The sequence below is a fragment of the Sinocyclocheilus rhinocerous genome, unplaced genomic scaffold, assembly GCF_001515625.1.
Source record: "Sinocyclocheilus rhinocerous isolate Xijiao unplaced genomic scaffold, SAMN03320098_v1.1 scaffold2114, whole genome shotgun sequence".
Taxonomy (NCBI): Eukaryota; Metazoa; Chordata; class Actinopteri; order Cypriniformes; family Cyprinidae; genus Sinocyclocheilus; species Sinocyclocheilus rhinocerous.
In genome coordinates, this window is record NW_015665011.1 from 89,094 (window position 1) to 106,811 (window position 17,718).

Below are 17,718 nucleotides of genomic sequence, written 5' to 3' on the forward strand. Positions count from 1 at the left end.
ACACATATTATAGTTCATTTGGGTCAGTGACCTGACTAAACATGTTTTCAACTTGATTTGAGGTCTGTGTTGACAAAGATCACAGTGAAATGCCAACAGACGTCAGTAAACTTTATTTTTGTTACTTTTGAAATTGACATTACAAACTCTATTCAGACTGGAAAACTGAATTCCAAATAAAAGGATATATTTAAATAGATTAAATATCATATTATATTATATTATATTATTCTTACTTCTAGTTCTAATAAAACACAATATGTATATAGCAACTATAAATAATAATAATAATTAGAAGAATAATATAAGAATAAGAATTCCCCTCCAGTTCTAATTAGAACAGTTAAATAGCTCCTTTGACCCCTGCAGTTGTGTACATTTTCAATTCGCAGTGTGCAAATAAAATGAAATAAGTTGAGTAATTTAAATCACTTTATACGTCATTGTAAAACATTGAATATTCAGGGTGTGTTCAGTTTGTGAATTCCCATTGGTTCTCGATGTGCGAGGGAAAGGCTAAACAGCTGTAAGTGTGAGAGGAGACGACGTGTGAAGACCTAGATAGGGACAGGAATCTGAGTCACGGAGATAAAAGCCAGTGATGTCACAACCTTTCGGGTTTAGTCCTGTCAAGTGACAAATGATAAGCAGTCACTTTAGTAAAAGCAGAAGGGTGACGCTTTTTATTGTGCCTTGATCACCTGCTGTACACCTGAACATCCCAACAGCTTCTTTATGACTATGACCTTTAAATGGACACATCACTGACTATAAATGGTAACCAACCTAACAGGCCATATAGTGCGTGAACAGAGGTGCACTAAACAGAAAAACTAAATATCATTTTATTCTCTTGTGCTATATTCTGTATATTCACATTACACACGTTATGTCTTGTCAGAGAGTAATACATTTTTTACCTAAATGCATCTGGGGGGGGAAGAGATATTTCATAAAAATATGATTAAAAACCACTGTGTATTGTAAATAACAATGTTTTATACTTTAAATAATTGTGTAAGTAGTAAAACAACACAAACGGGGCAAAAATGCGTTTCAAGTACAGAAACATGTTGAGTCTCCTCTCCCTTGCCTCACAGTCCTTTGGTCCACATGCCTGCTTTCCTCTTTTACATCACCTTCACACACACAAGTCCGGTGAGAGAGAACAAAGTCAATAGTTGTGTAACTCCAGTAAGTAAGGCTGTCAAGGCGATTTTATTCACTTAAACATCGGATGAAGTGATTATTTTCTCTTTAATACAGATGATGCCAATGAGTCTCTATGTTAGCAATAATAACGTTACCTGCTTGACGTTACTTGTTTTTTACAACAAAACCCTCCTTGCTACCCAAAAATAGCCCAAACTAACCGCGTTTCGAGGGGGTCCCCAGGTAAAAATCGCATTCCGGGGGCTAAAATACACGTTATTGGGGTCGTAAGCCATTCCTCTGTGTATACATATCCTTACAAGTACAATTTTAGCTGTATTATTTGTGTCCCCTTCAAAAATCGCTCTTGAGAAATTTTATGTTTATTGACCCCCCCAACTGAAATTTACGCCCCTGCCTAAATGTAACTGGTTTAGGCTTAAATCAATAAGATTTCCAATGAAAGCAGCAAATATCAGGACTGATGTGACATCTGATATGACACTGTCAGGGGATGATGTACAGCGAGAATAAAAGTTACGCCTTCTTTCTTTGCGTGAACATTTGGGCGGCGTTATGCAAATCTTCCCACATAGTGACGTAGACATGTGGGGCGTGTTAGAACGAGCCGTTTTAGGTAGGTGTGGCTGACTCTTAACTTTTATAAAGAATATCTCTTTGGATTTGAGACTTTAGTCTTTGCAGCTTTACAGATCTTCTTTATGCACCAAGAGCTTGTAACACTCCAAAGAGAAAGGAAAAATTGAAATCGCATCATATGACCCCTTTAAATACAGAACATTCCAGCTCTCAGGTCAAAGTGCATGTGCAATACTTACAATACCTTTAAGAGTATGATACAATTATGATGACCGTAGTGTAAATAAATAAACAAACAAATAACTTCAAAAAATGAGGTGTATTGTGTTGTTTTTCTCGCATATACATATAGAATATATATAAATACAGTAATTAAATTAAACATCAATACACAAAGACAAGACAATTATTTTCATTTCTATAGGTGCCGTGCATGGCCCACAATTCATTTGAGATTCACCTAATTCACTAGACCTGCACAGAATCAGAGATCAGATGCTTATTTAGTTTAATATTTTTGTCCGAGAATCTACAGCAGTGATCTGTTCTTATAGGGACGTGGGCAGCAGGAAAAAATTATGCCAAATGCAAATACTAAAATACAACTAACCATGTAATTGTTTAGTTAGGATAACACATAGGACAAAAAAAGTTTCCCATATATTTTGTTGTCAAGGTTAGTGTGTTTAATCAAACCCTACTGCATTTTGCTGCTAATTAATCTGTTAAACTGACACATAAAATTCAGATTCACCTTAGTAAAATGGCTAATGCTAATACATTATTATGTTTAATGTTTGGTCATTCACATTTCTGCTGTTGCTTTTATGCAATATAAAACTGGCAACCTGTGGATGTTATGTTAATATTTATGTTAATAAAATAATATTGCATGCATATTGCAATATATATATGCATATTTCATGTTTAATTTTAGGAACATTTTGTACTTGTACTTTCGTACGATAAACACTTTGTACTGTGCTGGGTCTGCACCGAAGAAAAAATTAAATTTTTTTTTGCAAACTGCAGTTATTTGATAATTCAAGAATGTTTCTCTTTTAGTGAACACAAGGGGGCAGAACAGTATAATCTATTCTTTTGCCAACCTTACGAAATGTGTGGTTTCTCCATGGTTTTTTACTTTAATTACCGCTGACCTTTTCTCACTTACTATAGATTCTAATCACGAAGCACAAGGCTCCGGACCGATCCCTCCAGTTCATTTGAAAGTGGAGAGGTGAAATTTCCTATAAATCTTCCCAGCACAGCTCTCTTCTGCCCTTAAGTGCACACGGATGGAACTGAATACTCACTGGCTCCTTAATAATTATATCCTTTTCCCACCATTCACTTGTCTTTCTTTCTCTTTATTTCATTCTTCTTTCTATATAGTATAAATATATGCAGACCTACATTAACAATTGAAACTTTTTGAATATTTTAGCGTTTTATGGTTATTGCCACTAAAACTGATTATACCTGCACAACACTGGATTAAAAAAAATATTATTTTTAAAAGCACCAAAATATATGTAATTATACTTTACCATTCAAAAGTTTGGAGTCGGTAAGATTTTTAAAATGTTTTTTTAAAGAAGTCCATTATGCTCACCAAGGCTGCATTTATTTGATCAAAAATACAGTAAAAACTCTGAAATATTATTACAATTTAAAATAACTCTTCTCTATTTGAACATATCTTAAAATGTAATTTATTCCTGTGATGCAAAGCTGAATTTTCAGCATCATTCCTCCAGTCTCCAGTGTCACATGATCCTTCAGAAATCATTCTAATATGATGATTTGCTGTTCAAGAAACATATTATTATTATTATTATTATTATTATAAATTTTGAAAACAGTTGCTTAATATTTTTGTGGAATTTTCAGGATTCTTTGATGAAGAGAAAGTTCATGAGAACACCATTTATTTGAAACCGAAATCTTTTGTAACAATGAAAAAGTATTTACTGTCACTTTATCAGTTAAATGCATCCTTGTCAATAAAAGAAAAAAATCTTACTGACCCCCAATTTTGAACAGTAGTGTATGAAAACGGGATGTTCTAAATGATTAGATACTCACAACTATAAAAAGTTCATTTTATTAATAAAAATTTAAATGATTGTGTGCAGATAAAGTAAACTCAAAATTGAACCCGTACACTGATAGTCGAAGTGTAAACAATCTTTCAGTTTAACAGTTGAAAGTAAAACAGTGGGCTTACAAGGATGATGGGAGTGTGTGCTCATAGCATTATAGCTTGAAAATATTTACCCTTGCTCTCTAACATGATGTGCAATTCAGGAATCCAGTCTAATTACACACAGAAATGACCACTGAATTGGCTAGGGAGTCTAAAGCTTATTTGCATTCGATGAGACTCACAGTGAAGGACAAGGACAACGTAAAACAGCAGACACAAAAATGTGCAGGTGTCTGTTGACATGCTGGGACAGTAGTAGCAGCAAATGCAATGATTAAGCCAATGCATAATTCATAAACCAAGAGCCCAACTCTTGGAGCAACACGATTGCGTGCCGAAACAAAAAAGATTGACCGCTCTGGTAAATTCAGAGAGTGTGGAAGGACAGTCCTTGAAGGGAAAGGTTAGCATTGTCCTTGAGTCACATGAACAGACTGTGTGACTCACACAAGGGTGGATGAAGAGGTCAAAGTTCTTCAAGAACAAATTTCTTATGTAAAAGCATGACTTCGTTTTACCCTACAGCAGCAGATTAAAGGAGAAGCGGCTTAATGTGGAGTGACAGTCCTAACAGAACTGGTTGAGAGTGGCGTGGTACGGCCACGCAACGCTGACTGTCCTGGCCACAGATTTACAAAGACTTCAGCAAGATCTACAACGACACTCAAGGAAGAGCTGAACTCTGCCTAAGTAACAAGCCAGTAAAGGTTCTGGCAAATATTTCGACTAAGGCTGCCCCCATGAGGCCGTGCGTCCACCAAAGCATTTTTAGCCAGCTGAAACACCAGGTGCTCTGCTGAAAATACGCCGTCATTTTTGCTCAAACAGGTAAGACTAATACATCAATAGAAACTGTAAAGGTTCTACTTTTATTTGTGTACACTTACAATATCGACTAAATGTTGTGCTTTTGTAAAATAAAGAAAACAAACAGGCTGTGCTTTCTGCCGTCTCGGTCTCTGTGAACTGGAGCGTGTCACAAAAATGAACTGAAAATCAGTGTATCGGCTACTTGCCTCACAGACGTAAAAATCTATCTATAGAAAGCTTGAAATGTCCACTTTTAAATGAACCATTTCAAACTGAAAACAAACGATTGTGTAATCCGAAGGCACATCACTGTACTGCAGAGATGGCGAGTCAGCATCGTTAACTTATATTTGCAGCCGACACTGACTCAGAAAACACTAGTTTATTAATAAATCATTCAAATATCTCCCTGATATTTTTTCCCCGACATATTCAGGGTCGTTATTTTTGTCAGTGTTTTGCAGCAAGCTTTATACGTGCGCTTGAGCGCAGTGTAGGTTATATATTGAACTTTAAGTAATTAAATTTATATAAACGTGAGCTTGGTCGACTAATGGGTTAAAAGAATGACTATTCATCGACTAGAAAAATCTTGTTCAGGGACAGCCCTAATTTCGAGACCCGTAGATGGGAGTGTTGCGAATAGAGCCATCTCACTCTTCCTGTCTCATCACCTGCCGCATGCAAAGATTCCTGACACCAAGTGTTGACGGCGCACTCTGGAGACCTGCCTTTAGTCCTGCCTCTTCCCTCCACCACCTGTACAGAAATAAACAAAAAAAGATGCTCCTTAAGGGGGTGTTGTTGTACTTGCTGTCTCTCCGTGTGTATGACCTCCGTATAAACAGTGAAATCCTCACCGACGAGGACGGATCTGAGAAGACTGAGGTAGGAGAGCAACAAATGGTTACAGATCAGTGGATATTGTGCATGTTATTTACATACAACGTGCTATGTGCCCAAATCTGAGGCGACAGAGGTCCAGCAAGGCAGAGTTGGATGTAGGCTATAGTCCTCCAGCAGCAGTTCAAAGCTGGCAGGCTGCTGTGCTTAGTCATCTCTGGATTTTCCTCTCTGTGCTGCCAGGCCTGGCCGCTGCAGATGCTAGCTGCCATTGGTCATGTGCAGCTGGGTGCTGTCAAGCTTTTCAATCATCTTAATACGTCTACAGGGAACCGCGGTCCCCGATCTCATCTGATAATCCACACTTGCAGCAAATATTAAAAAGAGAAAAACAGACTCCAGTTGAACTCATCTAGTATTGTATAGAGAACATAAAAAGGGAGTTTTAGGAATTCATCTTGGCATAAGACTGTGCCCGGCTAACTGTATTACATGACTTATACATCTGCAACGTAATCTGATGACCAAACTTTCATTGTGGCAAGCGTTTGGTGAGCGGGTACGAATTTCCACGAAAATGTTGGATTGCTTTTTGGCGATCCACTGTAATTAAGACAGAGAGGCGGCTCCAAAATACACAAAACTACGTACAGTTGCTTTAAAGGCTACTTAAACAGCTGTGAATGATGAAAGAAGACTCAATATTAATTCAGCTCATTAATTTTGAAAAAGACAAATGTTAAAAAAGAAAAAAAAATCAACCCAAAGTATTAATAACTAGTATTAATTTCAGGAGGAAAAAAAAAAAAAAAAATGTGCCCCTGGAGCACAAAACCAGTCTTAAGTCGCTGGGGTATATTTGTAGCAATAGCCAAAAATACATTGTATGGGTCAAAATTATTGATTTTTCTTTTATGCCAAAAATCATTAGGATCACTTGTTTTTGCTGACTCATATTCTATAATAAACAATATCACAAGAAATATAGCAGAAGCATAACCTTGATCTTCAGGCCAGCACGTTGATTGTAAATGTGATATGTCTTTAATACAGCACTTCAAGCTAATATTGATTAACTTACATTTTTGACACATATAGCCTTTTACTTGTTCTATTTGTGTCTATGTTGCCACATACTGATGTAGCAACGTAATCTACAAAATTGTTTGCTGTAAAATCACCAATGGGACATCAAATGAGAAACGTGAGGGGTAGATATGTAGGTACCATAATATCATAGAGGCTTGAGCTGTGTCCCAAATGACACTATACACTGTGTACTTGTACTATGCACTATGTACTCTACCATCTAGCGTATACATTTTATAAGGTTATTTTGTCATCCAGCATTGGAGTCTGCCACGTTATGAAGTGCTGTCAAAGGTTGTCTCAGTTTGAAGGATCCTTGGAAAGCAGCCTTCATTTTGCATCCTGCATTCGGCATATATTGAAGGATGGATCAAGTGTATCCTTCACATCCTCAAAACACCCAGAATCCTTTGCACACATTCTGGTTATCTGACGTGCACTTTTTCTTTTTGGAATGTTCAGTGTGGACACAATAATCATACTGTGTATACTACAAAAATGGCACAGAATAGTGCATAGTGCAAGTGCATGAATTGGGACGCACTTTTGGGGGTGGACTCAACTGACTAGTTTGTATTTTTTATTATTGAAGCAAAATACATAAGAATAATTATTAATGTGCTGCATTGTGAATGAACTAGAGATAGACCGATTTTTACAGATATTTTTACTGGTATTTTTACCGATATTTAAGCATTTTTTCCATTATCAGATATCAGTTTTGTAATATCAGATTCACCAATATATGGTGCCATCTTGAGGGTGCTTTAATGATAAAGTGCACTTTTTTATTTATTTCAGTTTCATACCCCTCTATTTACTGATGTAGGAATAAAAGTTGTTTTGTTTTGTTTGCAAGGAGGGAGTGAAATGACAGTATTGACAGTGTTATAAATACAAATGCTTGTTCAGATCAGTACTGTTGTTATCACTGTGTCAAAAACAGAAGTAAAACAATAAATAAATATCGGTTCTGCATATCGGTTATCGGTCACATAAACATGCAAATAATCTGTATCAGTTCTAAAAAAAAAAACTATCTCAGTCGATCTCTAAAATAAACAGCTTTGAAAATACAATTTTAAGCGTCATATCATTAGAAATGAAAGTGTCCTTGATATTTTGAACTTGAGGTATATAATGTCATGTAAAATAATAATTTTCAGAAATGATACCCAAAACATTTGGCCCATAAAATCCAATATCATTATAAGTAGACCTCAGGAGAATAAATAAATAAAATAAAATAAAATTAAATATATAAACGACCACTTGAAAAACAGGAGTAATTAGAGTTAGCTAGACTTGAGTGGCAGATGTGTGGAAAATTGCAATTTTCTCAATCTGGACATAGCAAGCCATAGAGCGTATTTGCCTGAATTGTCAGTTTCTTTAGTGCAATGTCACATGTGCGTCCCCTCTTGTGGAAAGGATTGCATGTGCACCAGTTTGGAACATGACACATTCTCATGGGGATGCTGGAAGCCTCATGCATCACAACCTTCATTCCAGTCCGTGGAAACTCGATATAGTTTGAAGGGAAAATTGTATTGCGCTGTGCTGAACTGAATATACTTTTGCATTCTGAGGCATCTGGACTTCTTGGGGGAGCTCTGTGCTTTGTGAAGACTGAATTGTGATAAATTTAGTTCTTTGTAGGCCCCTTTCACAGTTTGGTTGGATTTTCTGATGCACATTTGGATAGTCTGAGATTAAGTGATGAAGCAAAGGATAACAAAAGATTGTTCATAATCAGTTCATCCTTTTAGAGTTCCTCATCCTGTGCCAAGGCTATTGTTTGCTAAATCAACCATGAAAGGGCTTGTTGTTCCATCTCATACTCTCCTCTCTGGCCTTGAGGCTTTATTGTGTTCTGTCATTGCCTTAAGTAGGACTGAATGCTCATATTGGCTTCTGGCCATAGTTCCTGCGATCTCCCCTATTGGCCTCAGTAATTGACGGGATCTTCACCGTGGCTTTCTCTCTAAATAGCACAAAACTCCTACATTAAGATATTTTTTTTTGCCTGCATGGGGGCTGCAGCACTTCCTCATTATGGCATATTGGAGTCATTTAGGGTCTGCATTACCTTTTAGTACTTGGGATTGTTTTATGGCCATGGTTTAATTAAGTTAGTCAGTATTAATGTAGGAAACAGTTCATTTCAGAGGAAAAATTCATGCCTCTTTTGTGTCCCATTTCCAGATTTCCCTTGAAAGCATTGTTTGTTTGATGTGATTCATGTTTGTTGGACTTTGAAAATTTCACATCTGATTTTTCTGATTTTCTAATTAGAAAGGTTTTTAAAAATAACTTTTATAGTTTTGTGCTATGCTTCTTCTGTGAATCTGTCTACAGAGCCACTAAACTTTTGAGATGGAAATAATATGAGGTGGCATGAAATATTATATTATGGGGGAACGCATTTCTTTTGCGAGTGAATGCAAATGTTTTAAAAGCAAATGCAAAATTTCTCAGGGGAACGCAATACTTTTGCGAGAAAATGCAAAGTTTCTCAAAGAACACAATAGTTTTGCAAGAGAATGCAAAGTTCCTTGCGGGAATGCATTTATTTGCCAAAGAATACAGAGTTTCATGGGGGAACGAATTTCTTTGAATGCAACTTGAATGCAAATGTTTTAAAAGCAAATGCTAAGTTTCTTAGGGCAATGCAATATTTTTGCGAGAAAAGTCCAATTTTCTCTGGGGAATGAAATACTTTTGAAAGGGAAAGCAAATATTTCGAAAGCAATCCAAATCTATAGCAATGCAAAATGCGATAGAATGCAAAGTTTCTCAGAGAATGCAATAATTTTGCAAGACAATGCAAAGCTCCTTGCGGAAACGCATTTCTTTTGTGAGAGAATGCAAATGTTTTAAAAGCAAATGCAAAATTTCTCAGGGGAACGCAATACGTCTGTGAGAAAACTCAAATTTGCTCTGGGGTATGAAATACTTTAGAAAGGGAACAAAAGTTTTGAAAGCAAACAAAATTTCTCTGGCAAAGTTAATAATTTTGTGAGAGAATGCAAATATTTGGAAAGCAAAACTTACAGGAGGATTGCAATTCTTTTGCAAGAAAACAAACTTTCTTGGCTGAAATGCAATACTTTAACGAGAGAACAGAATTTGTTTTGTTTTTGTTTTTTGCGAGGAAATGCAAAAGCATCAAAATATAATTTTTCCTCCCATCTTATATTTTTTTCATCACCATGTCCCCTTAGGGGCTCTGTATCTGAAGTTAGGGTCTACAATTATTCATTTCTGATAACATTATTATAACATTACACTAATGTCTTCTAGCATGATTTTTTAAAATAGTAAATTTGTGGTAAATTGTTTATTATCATTATTATTATTATTACTATTATTGCAACACACTTTTATCCTTAAAGATAACATTTAAAGGTGAATTTGTATCCCCCAAATATCTAAAAATAGCTCCCACGCATCATTCTAATTTCAGTACAGATGTTCACACATGCTTTACATTTTCAAGCCATTTGATTCAGCATGACATATTAAGGTCTATTAGAAAATAATTCATTTCTCGAGTAGTTGGCTTAAAACCCACAAAAAGCTATTTTCAGACAGCTTAATCTCTTGATCCCCAGTCACACTCTTCCTTTTTGTATTTAGGAGGTATAGAAAAGGCAGGTGGTGTGTACAGATTTGCTCAGTGAAAGACGTTTATGTTGCAGGCAGACATCCACACGTTTTATTGGGAACAGATGGCAAATACATGATAAGAGCATCTTGGGTGCTGTCTTTATGGAATTTGTTGCTTGTTGTTCTCGATGCAGTTCAAGGCCGCTTCAGAGGAAAGTGAAACACTTCTGTAATCAGATCTCTAAAAGCCATATGCTAGCCCCTTTATTCTTTAATTTATCAAATGTTTGAACTTGTATAACAAAGGATATAATACAGTTCTGGCAGAAGATATATTTGGCTATATTTCAAAGGAAGATATATTTCAAGATTTATTTTGAAAGAGGTATCTACAGTATATGTTTATTTTCTTACTTTTAGACAAGAACCTTTCTTTAGATGACATTTTCAGTGATTCGTTTATTTTTGGCATGACTTTTATTGGCCCAGTATAGCTTTTTGTCTGTAATGAAAGTCAAAATTGTTATTAGCATAAACCAGTGTTCTTCAGGAATTAAAATATATACAGTGGGTACGGAAAGTATTCAGACCCCCTTAAATTTTTCACTCTTTGTTATATTGCCTAGAGTTCTTTGTACATTCTTTGTTCATTGTACACACAAAAATAATTTGGTTCTTTGGGATGGTCAGGGTGCTATATAGCACCACTGCTATATAAAGAACTTGTTTAAAGGTTCTCTTAACTGTCTCTTAGTCTCTTAGTTTAGTTGTGGAAAGGATAAAAAAACAACAACATTAAAATAGTGTATTTCCTGTAGATAACGTGGTTCTCAACCTTTTTGCCCCTAAGGCCCCCCTATAAGGAAATAATCCAGAGCCACCACACAAGACTTTTTGACCTCAGAAAAGCATAATAGTGATTCGAAACAGCTTTTTCCATTGTAGTAAATTCCCAGTGTGGAATTGTGGAGTGGAGTGACATATCTAAAATCTCAGGAGGAGAATGAGGTTCCTCTTATAGTGCTACATAGCACCATTTGACAAAGTTGCTGTATAACACCTTTAAAGATATAGGTGCTATGTAGCACTTAAAGGATTAGTTCACTTCCAGAATAAAAATTTCCTGATAATAAACTCACCCCCATGTCATCCAAGATGTTCATGTCTTTCTTTCTTTAGTCGAAAAGAAATGAAGGTTTTTGAGGAAAACATTCCAGGATTTTTCTCCATATAATGGACTTCAATGGGGACCAACAGGCTGAAGGTCCAAATTGCAGTTTCAATGCAGCTTCAAAGGGCTCAACATGATCCCAGCCTAGTAATAAGGGTCTTATCTAGCGAAACGATTGTTTATTTTCTAAAAAAAACAAAACAAATTTATATACTTTTTAACCACGAATGCTGGTCTAGCACTAGCTGGACTTCACGCATTATGTAATCACATTGGAAAGGTCACGCGTGATGTAGGTGGAAACACCCGACCCAGTGTTTACAAAGCGAACGTGCAAAGAAAGTCAAACACGAAGTTGGAGGAGAAAATGAGATACCTAACCTACCCTACCCTACCCTAACTTTTCGAACCGGAGCACACAGATGAAGTGCTAACCGCGCGTGACCTTTCCAACATGATTACGTCATGCGTGAAGTCGTGGACGCGCATCGCAGAGCTAGTGCAAGACAAGCATTTGTGGTTAATAAGTGTATAATTTTTTTTTTTTTTAAGAAAATTTCGCTAGATAAGACCCTTATTCCTCCGTTGTGATTGTGTAGAGCCCTTTGAAGCTGCATTGACACTGCAGTTTGGACCTTCAGCCCGTTGGCCACCACTGAAGTCCATTATATGGAGAAAAATCCTGGAATATTTTCCTCAAAAACCTTAATTTCTTTTTGACTGAAGAAAGAAAGACATGAAAATAATCCATAAATCCATAATCCATAATAACGCTTGCTCCAGTCAAAAAGTGCTTCCACTGTTGTTCTCTCACATCAAAATACACTGACATATTTTGTTTAGAACTGTTTTGGACTGTTCACTTATAAATGGTGTTTGACCTGTGCATATTTCTCTCCTGATTCAAATGAGATTTTTTTTTTTTTTCACTGAAGAAACCAATATTATGGATAAAGGACTTGTATTTTATGCTATAAGCAACAGTCTGAAGTTGAAAACGCCTTAATATCATCTTACAAACACGCAGCTTTTCACTTCATAGGACGTTAACTGATGAACTGGAGTGGTGTGGATTACTTGTGGATTATTGTGATGTTTTTATCAGCTGTTTGGACTCTCATTCTGACGGCACCCATTCACTGCAGAGGAACCATTGGTGAGCAATTGATATAATGCTATATTTATCCAAATCTGTTCTGATGAAGAAACAAACTACATCTTGGAAGGCCTGAGGGTGAGTACATTTTCGTACACACATTAACCTTGACAGCCCTCAAATACATTGTAAAATCAGTTTTCTTTTTCTTTCTTTTTTTGCCGACCCCATAATACCTTAGAGGGCCGCTATTACCTTTACGGCCCCCGCGGGTCGATTTCTGCCATCAAAGATCTATAGAAATACATGACTATTTACTGAGGGTCCAGCAATGGAACCCTCTCAATGGTGTGTAAAGAAGCATGAAGGTTGAGTCCCTCAGGAAGGTTGAATAAACCAGCATTGGACCGCCACTACTGTCAATGCTAATCTAAGACAATTGAAAGAAATAGTCTCTCTGCTCTTCCATGACTACAGTCGGAGCAAGAGCACGTTTGTTTTCGTCAAAAATGACTATAACGTTTATGATTCCCGATGATGTAGTGAAAGAGTCTTGTCTTAGCAGGTCAATGCCATTACACCCCTCACCTTCAGAACTCCTCTGTCTTTGCTTGAGCAAAAAAAACCTATTATATCAGGTACAATTCCTCAAACACAACTGATCTCGGCCATAAATCTCTGTCTCCATTATAGTTCTGCCAATAGCATGGCCATGCTGGCTGCACACACTCTTTATAGTGGGGTTTGATGCATATTTCACCATGCTGGGGTGTGACAGAATGGGGTTGGAAAATGAGGGAGCAGCTTCATTACGGTACTATTACGGATTGTTCGTCGGAGCTGCCAAAAGTGGCATGGAAACAGGAACAAGACAAACTGTACCAAACATCAACATCTAATTTTTCTCCCCTGGTTTTGAAGCAGATAACCAGTCGCTGTCTCTGCTGTCAACCGCATATTGACAGAATGATAGCCATTAAAACTTACAGAGAATAGCTGTGAGTTTGTTTTCACAAGCTCTAACTCTGAAATCACTTTGCTTTAACCTGACACTTCAATGCATAAATGTCCAGTGCTTTTTGTGACACATGCAAAACATAGAGGTAGGTAGGTGCCAAGATTACAGTATTTACATACAAGTTCGGTGCATAGCGCTGGAAAGAGCCTGAGGTGTATCTTACCTTCACACAGCAGTAATCTCACTAGTGTACTTACATCATAACGCATGCTGGGGAGCACAGGCGTGTTTTAAAAGAAGCTTTAAAGAAAATGATTTATCACTTGCACTGACTATACAGAGGATTACACCGACTCTAAAAAAAAGATTGGTAGCTTTGGGTAAATGACAACATTCTTCACTTTACAGTTGGTTTTGATTTATCATTTGGGACTTTCATATTCACCTCATATTAATTTTCATTTAATGGAGCTTAAACTTTCCTTGAACTTTAATAAGATTACTTGATGCATTATGAAGATGTTCTGTAACTTTCCAGTCCATTCCGAAACAGCCTTAAACTTTGCTTATTTTTGTGATGTGAAACAGATGAATGCATTAACACGTGACCGTCCACATTCACAAAACTCAGTCTGCTCAATCTGTGCTAACAATATGATAATGAAAAGAATTAAAAGTATAACACAAGATAATGAAACGTTTAACTGGCTGTTTAACACCTGATGCTCGTCCAAAGATCCCAGCATTTGGAAAATTAGTGTTTTTTAGTACATTTAAACACTTATTATTTAGTGATCATCCTGTCACAATGTTATGCAGACTTTAGGAAGTTAAACACTACAACTGACAAGAGAACAAACCTGTAAGTCAGTGACACTGTGTTCTGTTCGATGTTGCTCATTTTACATGCAAAAGGGCTTTTTCTAAAATAAATAAATTTAGTAGAGGTTTCTGCATAAAAAATAAAATTATAAGATGATCTCAGGGAAAAAATAAAATACAAAAAGCATTTAAGATGCTGTTTTCTGTCTTCACTTGAGGTAATACTTAAGGCACTTTCCCAAAACATATTGATGCTATTTTTTCAAGTTGTTTTTCTTAGCTGCAGGGTTTCGTGTCTTGATCCTTATTGACAGCTCCAGGCTTATGTAGCAACAAAACAATACTTTATGATTTGGGCTGTTATCTGAATCATTTATCTTTTCTCCATCGTATTGCCTGGTGCGATGTGATCAAAAGCTTGATGATTATATATTTTCAAGTACGGCACTAAAGTTCAGATTAATCTTGTTTTTCAATAACAGTGCACTGTGCTGTGTGTTTTCTATTGGCTTTTTAGAAAGCAAAAAAAAAAAGTCAAGTATTCTTCAAACAAATAGTATCTATATAAATAAATTAAATTAAAAATAAATGGTTATCATTTTATCTTTTTATGTTTGTCAGTAGGGAGCAATCTTATAATGTCAACCCTGTTACAATGATTTTATTTAGCAAATGAATAAACTAAAAAGTGGACATTTCTAGAAATATCAGTACTTCATATCACTATTTGTCTTTCTAAGACACATCTTAGAGTTTCAACTATGAGTACAAAATAATTCTTTATCCTTTTGCCATCAACCCTGTTACCTTCCTGAAGACACAATTAGATTCCAACACAATTAATTTAGCTTGAGATGCACTATTCCATTAATTAACACTTAAATACATTATTTCTCTGATAGGATGTTTAAAATCTTGCATTAAAAATGTACTTCTCTTCGAATTGGAAAAGGCACCGGTTTCATAGAATGACTCTGTTATATTGCTATTCAATGGGCGAAAAACGATTTCCTCTTTGCCATCAAATCTCACTCCGAGTCATAAAGATAAAATGTTGGATGGAGAAGGGTCATCTGAATCAATGGGTTCTTAACTTTGATGCTATATGGCATACCTAATGAGAAAAATATATTTTACTACCCCTTGGCATGAAATGCTGGACTAAGCTTTTTTCCAAGGGCAGCGTTCAGTCTGACCTATCAACATTCAGTCCAGCATCTGCTATAAATTGCAAGGCTGTGCGTTAGAAAGGACTTATATTGATTACTAAAGAGTGAGTAGGATACTAGAGCTTCGCTCTATTTAGATTCTTATTAACCAGAACACACACACACACACACAGGTTTGTTTTTGTGAAAAGTGGGGACATCCCATAGGCGTAATGGTTTTTCTACTGTACAGACCGTATATTCTATTGCCTACCTACCTCTCACAGGAAACTTTGTGGTATTTCAGATTTTCAATACACTCCATTCTGTGTGATTTACATGCCACAGACTTGACCTACAGTACACAAAACACTGCTACTTCAAATACATTCGAGATGCTTTAAAACACCAAGACTTCAGGAGGATTTAGGGATTCTCTCATTAGATCTTCACTCAAAAATGCTGTTTAAATGAGCAAAACTGATGTAATTGTTAGCACTTTTAATTTTATCTGCATAATTAGGATTCTATGAACGCCTTTGAGAAGCAATAAAGCATTTTTCCTTTTATCTTTATTGCAAACAATAAAATGTTTGATTTAATGAAGCATTTATAAGAAATATAATTGTCCAATTGAATGAGAACAAACAAGAAATACTGTTTGATGTGATTATTATTTCCCTTGTAAAACTGTAAAGGTTTATATATATATATATATAAATCTCTCTCATGGTCTTCAGAAAAACAATAATAAAAACAGAAAAATCGGTCAGCTGAGTTTAGTTGTGACATTGGATATGATATATTCTATAATAACTTGTCATTTAGAGACAGTTGATTTAACACAAGAGGCTTTATATTGGTCAAGTCTGATGTGTTTGGCAACATAAATGATACAAATTTCTCACATGATATACATTTATTGAACCGCAGACCCGCTTTAGTCCACACTGGGAATCAAGATGGATGCATTAAAACCTCACAGATCAAAATCATTGCCTTAGAGAAACAAGATCCTTCAAGAGGTATCAGGATTTTCAAAATGAACTTTTAACCTCCTCTGTCTCTATTAAATCTTATTTTCCTGAAGGTAAGAATGATGTTTGGTGGGTGATTATAGGCAAGCATGCCATCTGCATCTTAATAACTCTCCATATGGTGCTGATCCAAGTGTAGTCAACATTTATTAAGCTGTGATTCAGAGCCCAGGTCGAAATTTTTATGTAAAAGGTGGTCGAAACAAAATCTTAATTAAAGATAAATTAATTAAAGGATTAAATAAATCTATAATTTACCCAAGAATGAAAACTATGCCATTATCTAGCCAAAACTGTGATGGGAAATTATCAGTGACAGTCTTATTTTTTTAATATAGACAGCGCTATATATTAAATATTTATATAATACTTTAGTTCAGCCCATTAAATTGATCAAAAGTGACAGTACAGACATTATTAATGTTACCAAAAACTGTATTTAAAATAAATGCTGTTCTTTTGAATTTTCTATTCATCAACATGTGCTGGAAAAAAATGTATCATGGTTTCCATAAAAATACTAAAAAGCACAACTGTTTGCAACTTTAAAAATAATAAGAAATGAATCCGATTATTTTAATTCATAATTAAAACATTATTTTAAATAGTAATAATATTTCACAATATTACTACTGTGTTTTATCAATTAAATGCAGCCTTGCAGCCTAAAAATACCTTTGAACAGCAGTGTGTAATAAATGATATATTTTTAAAATACATATGCAGAGTCACTCTTTAGTTTGTGTTTCTGAGAGAACACAATGACCTAAAAGTGCTGCAAACGTCAGAGCAGGTCAATGTGTTATAAAATGCCAAATAAAATGATTTATTGCCGCCACTAAAGATGCTGTCATATGGCGATTAGCAAGAGACAGAGAGTGCAAACTTATGATTGCTATGAAGCTGAAACAAAGGAGTTTGATAATAAGAGGTGACGCATGCACAAAAGTAAATCACATAAATGACATCTCCGGGTATTCATAAAAGCATATTTTTTTTTACATTTCTTTTAGAGATGTCATGTTTATTATAATAGATGATCCTTTACTTGGACCTGCTCTTGCATCAGACTACAGGGAAGTGCTTTTGTAGTGCAAGCTTTGTGCCTGCATTGCAGAGGCTGTCTGAACACAGATTGATTTGTAGCTATTGAGACAACAGTGATACGTTGCAA

General features: G+C 35.7%; 1 long non-coding RNA gene across 1 annotated transcript; it reads right to left on the reverse strand.

The window, feature by feature from the left end:
* Nucleotides 1–1,493: 1,493 nt before the first annotated feature.
* LOC107730912 (uncharacterized) lies at nucleotides 1,494–12,618 on the reverse strand. The gene is made up of 3 exons (XR_001638728.1): nucleotides 12,599–12,618; nucleotides 5,582–5,584; nucleotides 1,494–1,566 (listed from the first exon to the last, which is right to left on the reverse strand). It is a non-coding gene; the product is annotated as an uncharacterized LOC107730912 (long non-coding RNA).
* Between the last annotated feature and the right edge of the window lie 5,100 nt (nucleotides 12,619–17,718).